Genomic DNA, 7,552 nt, shown 5'->3' with positions numbered 1-7,552 from the left:
AACAACCAGCTGTTAGTCACACGACTCGTGAGACGCGCAGTTTTGTGAAACACACGTGTTTTGATATGACCAAATAAACACCTGATCCTAGTGCAAAGACTTTTTGTTGGGAAAACGTGAGTTTTTCCAAGCTCGGCATGTTTCCGTTGAGCTAATTTATTTTCTTAATTTCAATGTGCCCATTTCTATGGCCAATGGAAACACAGCTGCTGTTCTGCACGAGACGTGGTCACATTATGTCACTTCCAGTAACCCATTCGAATTTATCGCGCTTTCATTCTATAATAAATCAGAACCCTGGGAGACGATTGTAGCAAAAAGCACTTTTTCTTTCTTTTTTTTTTACTGAAAATCCAGCTTGGTTTCAGAGGTCGGACGTTGCAGCCTGACCCCTGTGCCGCAGGCTACACTTCAGGTGGCTGAGCAATGGAATGGACGATGCAGACACACATCACGCCTCATCAGGCCGGGTGTCGGGATGCAGGTGTTGCTCGAGTCGAGAGTGACTCCCCCCCGCCCTGCGCTTCGCCCACAGCTCGGGTTTGAGCGCGTTTTTAATTCGGCTTCTCTTGGGCAGTGTTTGGGAGTGTTTGAGCGTGGAGGCTTTCAACAAAAAAGCCACGTTGGACAAATATGACCCGACAGCCAATAAGGAGCTGGTGACCTTGACCTTGACGTGAGCGGGTAGGGCGGAGGGGGGGGGGTCGAGCCTGACCCAACTGAGCAGAGCTTTGTGGTGCAGGAGAGGTCGAGACGACAGAAAAACACCCTGACTTTTATGATAGGTTTTTGATGTTGTTTGTGTTGGTTTTACTACTAAAATAAAATGGAAAATATTAAGCAGCAGGTGAAGATCCAGAAAGAGGATACCTGGTTTTCAAAGTTCGATGCGACGTCACAGCAACGTGAAAAGATGTTCAATATTATTTAACTTTAAGAAGTAGCTACTCATCGAATGCAGAGACAGATATTCATTCAGATTTCTGCCTCAGGTTTTCCTCTTATGTATTTGCTGCATGTTCCACAAATCACAGAACTAGCTGGGACTACTTATGGCTGCAACTAATGATTATTTCAACAGTTGATTATTCTGACAATCGATTAATTGGACAGAAAAATTCGGCACAGACTTTTCATTTGCCCACTTCAGTATACTTTATACAAATAAGAAATACATTAAAAGATGTAAATTAACAATTTGGTTCCTTTTTTTACATGAGGAAAAAAAAACCATTTTATTTAACAAAATCCAACACCGTAAAATCCCTGTGGTGTACGCTTGATCATCTGTAGCAAGACGTGCATCTGCAGCTACAAAATATTTCTAACATCGACATCTGAAAAGCTCAGCCCATCCTGCCCGTGACTTGTCAGTACAGTTTGGATCAACTGATTAGTAATTGGATAGAAAAAAAAGTGCTCTAGATGTTTTTATTTCACAGAATTCTAACTAAACTTGAGCTAAAACTTTGAATTACTGCTTTAAGTATGTTGTTATCGATTACTAAATTCGCTGACGATTATTTCAGAATAATCGTGATTAATCTGAGTTACCGTTCCAGTTACCGGGAACCAGTTACTGGGAACCAACTGGGAACCAGTTACCGGAAACAGTCTTCTTTTAATGTATGTTACCTGAGGGAAAGGTAATGAAGCAGGAGTGGATGAAACAGGTGGGGAGGGGGGGGCGGAGGTAGGGTTTCCTCCCACCCAGCCCCCAAGTTTGCTTTCAAATTCTGTCTGATGGAGTGAAAAGCTAAAGTTTGTCATTTTCACACACACATACAATCTCGAGGTCTGCTTTTGATCTCAAATCTTTGGCTCTGAAGAACATGCTGTTTTTGCTTATTGTGCATATGAGCACATGTTTTATGACACACACACAGATGCACATGTATGTGTGTGTTTGGACGCGCGCGTGCCCGTCCCTCGATCAAAGGCGACCCTGAAAACCGGCTCAAAGGTGGGTATTCTTCTCCCCTCTTCTACCCCCATCCAATTTACCTTTAGAGAACAGAGGCTTTGAAAAAAGCCTCTGAAGAGAGGCAGATCATTTCCGATCATTAAAAAGTGAATTTTGGATGAATTATGACTTTATTCAGCTAAGTGGCCTTAAAGGTAGGCATCAGGTGAAAGGGACTAGGTAGAAAAAAAAATCTTCTCGGCTGTCGATTTTTTTTTTTCTCCCTCGAAGCTTTGAAAGCAAAGAAAGGCCAACGGTCTCAATCGGCAGAGAGCCTTTGAAGGTCTAAATGCGATTCGGATTATTATAAGGCAAAAGGTGAACGCTAAATCCTGCTTTGGTTTGGGAGATTATTTCGAGCATTTGTGCTATCTGCGCGCCGTTCGGCTGGAAAGCGACTGGAAGGACAAGAGCTGGACAAACGAAACGGGCTGTTAGCTGAGCTTGATGCTGCCGTATCACAGAGACAGCAGAGGAGATGAGCTCTGACTGTGACGGACCACCTGTCGCAGAGGACAGAAGAGAAAGACAAGAGAGAAGCCAGAACTTTGATTGCTTGATTTAGAAGTGTGGGGCTGGTGAGGGTTGGAAACTGAACGTGCATAAAAGGAAAGAAAAGAAATGGAAATCGTGTTGCGACTCTCCGAGATAGGGTATTTTCACACCTGATAGTCCGATAGACTCTGTTTGATTGTGGACTAAAATTGCAACATTTGTTACATTTTTAGCTGCCGTGTCAAACGGACAAATCTGCTCCCCTCCTCACCTGTTGGGGGCAGTGTACCAAAAACCACTGAAGTGACACAAAAAACCCCTCCAAAGTAGACACTGAGCGCATGAAATGTAAACAAAAATGGAGTGGCGTCAGATTTTACCGGATGTAGTATTTCTCTTCAGAGCTAGTCTCTCGTGTTTGTTTTGGTTGTATTTACCCAGAATGCTTAATGGTTCACTTCCTGTTTGTGGAGCAGTTTCCAGTCCACTAGGCATCCTCACAAACGTTCAAACCGCACCAGAACTCACATCAGCCGAACCGAGACCTGGATCTTTAGGAGGCGTTCCATTGCGCATCCACACCTTAGCAAACAAACCAGACGGTTTAGATGAGTGAACTAAACTTTTTAGGCAACCAAACTAGACTCGTCTGAAACCGGAAACTGTTGATGAAAGCACCGAGAGTTTCCTAGTTTTCTTTAGGTTGGAATTTCTGCTTTCACTTGCGTTATTACGAAGTCTTGCTTTCTAAAAACGCCAAAGTATTAAAGGGCAAATCCGACTTGTGAACCGTAGTTTTACAAGCTGGTTCAGTCAGGTAAGAATGCATTAAATATTGGAGCTTTTCTTTCCCAAATTGTTCATCAAAAAAGTATAGATGGTACAGAGAGGGTACAAAATAAAACTTCACACACACTTTAAGTCAAATGCTATTACCCTTCCTTTCAGAAGTTGAAGTTGATAGGTTTTTTTAAGACTCCGGAATATATGCAGTTTTAATGTAATGCTGCTCAATTATAAATAAGGTTTGAGATGGATTTTTTTTTTCACAGGCTCAAGGGATTTGTTGCTTCCAAGTGAATATTTATGTTGGATCTTTCATATTCTATTTTGTATTTTAGCAGAATCTGCACAGATTGGGGCTGTAATTGAGTCTACGTCTCAGTAGAGGGGATTGGACATACGATATTGTCCATTTGTCACTTTTTATGTTTCTCATTTACATAAATTTAACAAATTTTGGCAAAAGGTGAGCACTTTTTGTAGGTAATAGGCACCGAAAGCAAATTAGTGTAATCTCTAATTTAGCAATGAGGTAAAGTGATATTTTAACTGCCGTCAGTTTTTGTGCCTTTCTGATTTTGCGGTACCGAGTCTTCTCACAGACGGTCAATATAATGATCACCCAAAAGGACAGGAAGTGAAAAGGTCTGTGAGGAGCTGAGGCAGGCGTTGGGAGAACAGGAGAGGTGTGGGTGACCAAGGAGGAGGGGGGAGTGCTGGTCAAGTCCTAAGCAGGTGTGACAATTCTGAAAGCTTTCAAGGGGAATAAAAGGTTTTCCTGGTCTTGTAGCGATGCTAAACTGAGCGTGTCCCTCAGACAGAGCCCAGCCACCTTCTCCTGCTCGTTTTCTCTCGCCCTCTTGCCTAAACCTCTCCGGCAAAGGAAAAGCCTCTGCTGACACAGCGTGGAAAAGAAGATTTAAGCTTACAAATTCCTGTTTTCCTTCTATTTGTCCCACCACTGGTTCCACTTTATCTCTATTTCCAGGCTGCCGTTGACCGAGGGAAATATACTGCAGGAGATAAAAACCTTCTCTTTAAAGTTGACTATCATGAAAGGTGTCATTGTTTCCTATTGGGTTACGTTCCGCCAATATATGTTCGGGAAAGCCAAGCAAAGTCCCTGTCTGCTGACCGATTGACTGTCGGCTTCCCAAACGTGTTCATGTCAAATTGAAAAGACTGTAATACTTTGTGCAAATGTTCCTGCGCTCTATCCATGGGCCACTGTCGCACCATGCATAACACAGAAAGTCCAACTTCTTTCGGTATCTCTGTTTTCCACTTAAACAAAGCTGGACTTCATATAGAGAGTGTTAAGATTTAAGACTGGCAGTGTTCATCTTCACAACAGCCCGTCTTAACTGTTGACTACAATGAGCAGTTTTATCTTACCTTCTTTCTTTATCAGAGAGAAGGTAAAGTCTTAGATGATTTACATAAAATGATGAGTGGCTTGTTATGGAGCAGGGGTTGTATATAATGTTGGTGCTGTTATTATAAGGGTAAGATAATTGGGGAAAAAACATACACATTACTCTTTTAGTGTGGTCTAAAAAGAAGAGAGCGGCCTCAACTTATGTGGCACTGCACTTGTTACACAACACTGACAATGAAGATTTAAGTGAAGAGCAAATGTCCACAGAGAAATATAGCATTGTTTTTCAATAAGTTCTTGGTTGTACTGCTGGTAGACAGGCCTTACTGACATGTAATGCAGTTTGCTTGGACAGGAAGGCTGGATTTGTTAGCTTCAGGACTTCGAACCGACCTTCAGTGGCAGCTGTCATTCTTCCGTCAACATTACAAAGTGGTGGTTCGGTTGCCACATGTCCAGATGTTGTGGCACAAATGAGCAACTACTACCCACTGTCTGCGGAGACAGAAAAGAGACTGCTGGATGGGCATTACTGCTGATCAAGACATTGTATGGAATACCGATTATTCCTTCTGTCACAGCACCTATTACTTTAAGAAAAGTACTGTTCGATGTACTTACATCTTAAGCAAAACTCTACTTCGTCCTCTGAATATTGTATATTTTGTGTAGCACAGTTGTAAGCAGTGTTGCTTTGAATCCTTGCAGGGCCTTCTTGAATATAGTTTACATGATCTCCTTGCACTTTCATGGGTGGGTCATCTCCAGGAACTCTGGCTTAATTCTACCACCCCCCCAAAAAATCTATTTTAGGTTACATGATCTCTTTGAACGTCCCTTATTGTGTGTGCATGGCATTTTTGTTTCTTTTGGCATATGAATTACTGATGACCTGCCCAGTGAGTGGGTACACCTCTCATCCACCTGCCAGTGCAAAAAAGACCCCCTCCCCCAAGCCTGTTTCTTGACACCAAGTCCTCTGCATTTGCAGTTTGTGAAAACTGCCAGTCACAAATGCCATATGAACCCATTAAGATTTTATTATTTGTACTTCAGAGGGAGTTTCGTACTCCCTTGATGCTCCAAATGCCGCTCTAATGAGGGGCGAGCTCTATAGGCACGTTGAGTTCTTGCCTTTTTGTTGGAATCTATGGGGCATGAGGAATGGTAATAAAGATCTGGAGTGGAGGCGGCTGCCTACAAATGGAACCCCAGCGGTTAGCTCCCTCCATCTGCCCTTGTTTACCCCAGACTGTGAACCTATATGTTGGGGGACAGCAAAGATCCACACAGGCAGAAGGCAAGAGTGCAAGCTATCGGGTCGGAACCTTTGCACCTGCCAAGAAAAGTAAGTCTTCGTTTTATGAGCCAATTGAAATTCAGCTCACAGGCAATTCGTTCTGTCAATGACAAGAGGAGCTAGAACAACCTTGCAACCCCCCCCAACACTAATAACACAGTAATGGTCAGAGATAGATCAAGCTGAGCACTGATGGTTAGAATAGGTCTTCGCTCTCCTGTAAGTGTTTATTGCAGACAATTTTTGCCTTCATTTGTTTCGAGCAGATGCACGCCCTGGTACACCTGCGGTCGATTGTAATAGTTTTCACTCTGGCAGCGGACTGACAAATGACCTGCAGGCTTTCAGCTGTTTGTTCAGGGAGCAACCATCTGCACTTAATGCATGCCCCTGTTTATACCAGAGGCCCAACATGGAGGGAAGACCTTCGCTTGCTTTGTATGCAAGGGCCAGCTCCAACCTCTGACCCGGCGTGCTTCACTGAACAGGCAGGCAGGTTCATTACAGGTGCCTGAGTGGAAGAAATCAATCCTTGAAATGCTTCTGCTAGTAATTCTTCTCAAAAAGCTCTTTGCTCACAGGTAAGCATATTTTAATCAATATGGTGAGAGGAGAGGAAAATGGATGATTAGGTTAAGAAAAGGACTGCCTCTGCTTAGGGGGAGAACCTTCGGTTGCATCCTTTTTGTCGTTGTGCTCACTGACGACCACTAAGGGGCAGTAGAGAGCCTCAGTCAAAAGTGATGCACACTCCATATATCCTGTTATCTGGAGTTAAACTCAGTAATCGATAGCGTGTTTGTCATCATATGGCATGTTTTTCACACTTCTTTAATCCTATAAAGGCCACATGCAACAATACATGCGTTTCAATGAATATGAAAATCAATTTCGACTAATCACACTAGAAAATATTTTTCTAATAATATTTTCTAGTAATTGTATTTATGGAACACAAATATCAATAAAGATACTAAGAAAAAAAACTACTTTTTGAACTATACTTCGTTGATGTGTTGGTTCACAGTGTTTTATTGTGCTATGAGACATATATTAAAAATGGCTCATTGTGAAAACAAAACTGGACAGAGGTAAAAAGAATTATGAATAAACTTACACTTTGTTTTAAAGATTAATTTCCAAAAAAATATGTTCAACACTTAAAACACAAATTATGATAAAATACAAGCATTGAAAAGTATGTTGTTGTTGTTTTTTTTTTGTTTAAATGATTGTATCATATTTACATTGAAGCATAACAGTTTTATGTCAGAACAAATTTTGTTATCTGGAAGAGCTTGTATCAGATTTGATGTGATACCAGGATGAAAATCTAGGTCAAAAGCTAAGAGAGTTACACTATTTTAGAAACGTATATGCAAACAAGTCAGGTGATTTTTGGAATATAATTCTTAAAACGCAATTAGGTTGTTTGAAAAACAACAACAAATAAATGTTAAACATTTTTTGTTGTGCCAAAGTTTGGAAGTTTTACCAAAGCAAAATACCTAAATAGAATTGCAAAAAATTTAATTTGGTTTTTGTTGTTTTCTTAAGTCAGATCAATCATATATGAAGCTACTGAAGGAGCCGATCTATTTAAAAGGTAGATGCTTCTCTGTAGAATATAAAA

The sequence above is a fragment of the Xiphophorus hellerii genome, chromosome 13 (genome assembly GCF_003331165.1).
Source record: "Xiphophorus hellerii strain 12219 chromosome 13, Xiphophorus_hellerii-4.1, whole genome shotgun sequence".
NCBI lineage: Eukaryota > Metazoa > Chordata > Actinopteri > Cyprinodontiformes > Poeciliidae > Xiphophorus > Xiphophorus hellerii.
The sequence above is the reverse complement of the archived record's forward strand: the minus strand, read 5'-3'. Positions refer to the sequence as shown.